Source organism: Telmatherina bonti, assembly GCF_933228915.1.
Source record: "Telmatherina bonti genome assembly, chromosome: 7".
NCBI lineage: Eukaryota > Metazoa > Chordata > Actinopteri > Atheriniformes > Telmatherinidae > Telmatherina > Telmatherina bonti.
Genome location: NC_136625.1, coordinates 17768447 through 17773095, shown reverse-complemented (window position 1 = coordinate 17773095; position 4649 = coordinate 17768447).

The window sequence follows — 4649 nt, the reverse complement described above, 5'->3', positions numbered from 1 at the left end:
CTGGCTTCCTCCTACATCCAAAGACGTGCATATTAGGTTAATCGGTTACTCTAAATTATTAAAACAGTGAATGTGTGCATAGTTGGTTGTTTGTCTCTCTGTGTTGGCCCTTTGATGGACTGGCGACCTGTCCAAGATGTACCCTGCCTCTCGCCCAATGATTGCTGGGATAGGCTCCAGCTTCCCCGTGACCCTTCATTGGACTTAGCAGTTAGGAAAATGAATGAATTAGTCAACATTTCTTATCTACCAGATTTACAGCGTCTAGTATTTCAGTTCAGCACATTCGGCAAAAACAAGCTGAACAGAAATATTCCTAACATCTCAACAAATCTAATGTATCTTTATGTCTTACAGTCATTTTACTAGAAGACTGGCGTGAATGCAAACAGCAGAGCAACCAGCTAAGTCTCACTGCTACTTTGTTGTTAAAATATAACATTCATTCTCTCATTTTCATTCATTCAATCATTATCCAGATTAATCCAATTCAGGGTCATGGGGAAGCTGGAGCCTATCCCAGCAGTCTTTGGGCAAAAGGCAGGGAAAATATAACATAGAAGTGCTTATTTAATTTCCCAAGTCTCATCCTTCAGGCAGACAGAGGTGAAGCAATAAAAGATTTCTAGGAAAGGAGTATTTTCGTACTGTAAACAGTGCACCAAACTATTCCTTGTTAGTTTATGAGATAATGCTCCATTACATCTTGCAGGTTCCTGCTCCTTGCCGTCATACATTTTTGTTGCAGGTTTCTAAATCACATATGATGCTCACAGAAAGAGCATAATTCAATCAAAATTTTGCTGCAAAAGTTATTAGATTCGAGCAGAAAGTGCAGCTTGATCTTCAGAGTTTTAATGTGATACTTGCCTTCGAAGTTCTTCACCTGTTGTTGTGTGTACTCATTTGTCTTTTCGAGCTGCGCCTCAGTTGGGACTTTGGCTGCCACAAACCCCTCAGAGTGAAGGCGCTGTTGGCAGTAAAGACTTATCTGCAACACTGGAGACAGTGATTAGAGAGAGGGAATCAATAATACATAGCGAGGGACTGCTAATGTACCACAGGGACTGACTGACAGACAGCGACGCCGCGGATACCCAGCCTGCTGTCTCATATCCGCTGGTTTCACCACGGTCAGAACAAGCTCAAGAGGTATGAAAAGCAACAGGGGAAATAAAATGCTAGGAGAGAGAAAGGTTAGACAAATTGAGATAAAAGAGTTGAAAGTAGGGAAAAAGATCAAATAGTGCAATTAAAATAAGAGAAAAAGACACTGAAGAGAAAAAGGAGCTGAACTTAACTTTCAGATGTTTGACTGAACAAATAGTTTCCTTTAATCACAATGAAATTTCTTGATCGACTGCAGAAAACAAAAGAAAAACAAACAAAACAGGAAAAAAAATATACATAGAACCGAATTCTGAGGTCAAAAGAAAACCTTCCATCTTAATTCTGACATGATGGTTTACAAATCAATATGGGGCTGTGAAACTAGCCAAAATGAAATAAGCGCGCAAGCTATCAAGGAAGTAAGATTGGCAGGCAGACAGAGACATGCCAAAGGTCCCTGGGGAATGATGCTCACCAAGCGGTCTCTCATCCAGAGAGATTGGGGTTAATGTCTCCCCCTGCATTAGCACAATAGAGCCACATCAGCTATCTGACCTCAGCTCCAGGAATCCGAGATGAGCCGGCACACACATAAATGAGGAGATGAACAATATACGTATTAGAGAATGATGATGTAATTATCAGTCAATGGAACGACCGCATGCAGCATTCTCCTGCCCCCACCCCTCTCCCTCTTCATTACACCCCCACCCCTCTGTCTCGTTTTCAGCACCGCTCATCATTAGGCTACGTACATAAACACACAAACAGTTTATGAAGTCAGACACAAAGAGGAGCCGATGCACTGACACAGCCTCTGTCAGAATAAAACCTCATTACCGGATTGACACTACAGACTCATGCACCAAGACACCACAGGTGGCTCGTTACTGCTCGACTTTCTCCTCGCAGCTTGAACCTCTACATCAGCAAACCAGCCCGTTAGCTCTCCCATTCAGCACCACTACCTATGACCTCCTGCTCATCGTGACAAAAACGCCGCAAAGAAGCCATCAGGCAAATACATTTATTTATTTTGTCACGTTCTGCCTTTCCAGCTGCAGAATTTGTTCATGGATTGTCTCCATTGTATCATGAAGGACACAGACAAGGCACTGGGCTGGATGGGAGGTGGGGAGCTGTCTTGAGGCATCAGTTGAAGCGTTACCACGGAGACACAGGTGAAGTTACTGAACTGTTTTGACTCCTAACCTCAACTCAGATTGTGCTGATGTAAAGCTCAAGAGACATAAAAAGCTGATCCTTGTGCTGAGAAGTCTATTGAGAAAGAGTGAGTCAAGCTCACATTTGTTCCCTTATTCAATTAATTCAGTTCAAGCTCAAGGCGACAGATAGAGGAGGGAGTTTATAAAAACTGCTTCTAACGCAGAACAGAAAGAATTATAAAAAAGCATTTTCATCACACATGCTGCTGGTGTACTTAGACTGCATCTATCACATAATTTCTTATGAACACTGGCTGGCCATTCACTCATTTAGAAAATATGAGCCAATCATGAGGCAAGAACAGTCCGTTTTGTTAATTCTAAGCTGATGTGTTCAACCCCAGCTCTTCTTGTCTGCTCAACACACCACAAACGGAAGATTTCATATGATACAGACCACCTTAAAAGTTGGAACAGTACATCTCCGCCATATTTGCTCCACTGTGATACATTATTTAACATCTAAGGTTCAGTTTCTCCTTGCAACCCTTAAAGTGATAGCTACCTCTTTCTATAGAAGTGGGGGCTGGAAATTAATTTACAAGCAGTTAATTGCCTATCTGCAGTAGACAGCGATCAGCACACTGGAACAGGATGGAAGAGCAGGAAACATTTCTGAAGGCTTGCTAAAAGTTACCCAGCAGGGTCACCAGAGGACATTTTCTGCATTTAAAGTGGCCCGATGTCCTCGTTGCAACACTTTGTGTCGTGTAGACGTAGTTAGCTGCCACGCACAAAGTCAGGAAGATTAGATTTCATAGGATTGTTTTTCTAATTCAAGAAGACCTTTGTTCTTTTACTAAAGTATTTTCTTTTTCTGCTTTTCAAGAAATTCAAACACTTCCACTTATAGAGAATAGTGGTCTATCATCACTCGCATTAAACTGAAACCTACCAGGTATAAAAATATTCCTGAGGATTTCTTTACATTTTCCTCTATAAGCAGCACGATTGTATTTGTTGTGACTGAAACGTCTACGCTTTCTGTCCTGCATTTAGCAGTATTTCTTTCTAAAATCAAGACACAGCATAGTTTTATCACTGTAGGTAATTAATTTTAAAGATTTCATTTAATTTTCTTTACAGATTTAATGGAAATAGTTGAGAGTGTGTAAGACAACTGATTGCTTTATTAGCTAAAACATGATTTTCTTCCACATACGAGCAGAAGAAACTTCCAAAAGGATGAATAGCGGATTTGCTCTGAACCTCCACAGTCGCTTTCCACACATGAACTTCGCAGTAAGACGTTCTCAGCTGGAGACGCACCCTCAGCTGGAAATGTGAGAGAGGGAGGGATGTGGGGAGTGCACTGACGGCAGGACATGAAGCCAAGAGAATACAACTGAAATTGATGTTGAAACACAGAAGCTAGCTGATGAATGATGATAATGCTGCCCCCCCCCCAAGGATTTAACTCTTGCTTTCTGCTAGAAGGATAGAGTGTGACCTACTACCAACATGTGAGCTGCTTATTCAATAGAAACAAATTCCATACAAATTGTGCCACAATGTCAAGGTGACCAATCAGACTTTCCTTCAATGTTTAACACAACATTATTTGGTCTATTTAGAAAAAAAATATATACTGAACCAAGTCATTTCCTTTGTAATGGGCTCTCTGTAGAATGAAAAACAATGTTTCTAAACTTCTTTTACTTCTTCAACTTTTAAATTCATTCAGAGATCTTTAACACATTAAGACTGGAGGAAATTCTTTCATTTGCAAAGTAAATTCAAAACAAACTTATCAAAAGGCCACGTAATGTTTTCATTTACTGGTTTGAAGTGGAGCCCTGTGATGAACTGGTGATCTGTCCAGGGCATACCCTGCTTGTCACCCAATGATTGCTGTGATAGGCTCCAGCTTGCCTTCGACCCTGAATTAGATTAAACTGTTAAGAAAATGGATGGATGGATGGTTTTAAACGGATGAACCAGGCTGCTTGGTGTGGCCAGAACATGGTCGTATATATGTTGCCGTTGGTCATTATTTTGCAAAACTAGCTTTCCTAACAGAAAACTAACCACAAACAAATAAAAGAACTTGCAGACATCCACAAGAGAAAGCTTTTCTTCAGGATTTACATACATTTCTGGGAACATCTGTGATCATGTCTGGTTTACTGTTTGCTGTCTCAGACCAGAAAAAAACTGGTGAAGTCACATCGTTTTTCTCATTTCAAGGACAGACATGATTCACAAAATGAAGATACAAGTTAGTAGTCATTAAATAATAAGTAATTGGTGATGCCACTGGAATAATTCTCTTTGGCTTTTTTCTTTTTTTTTTTTTTTAAAAACTGCAGATCT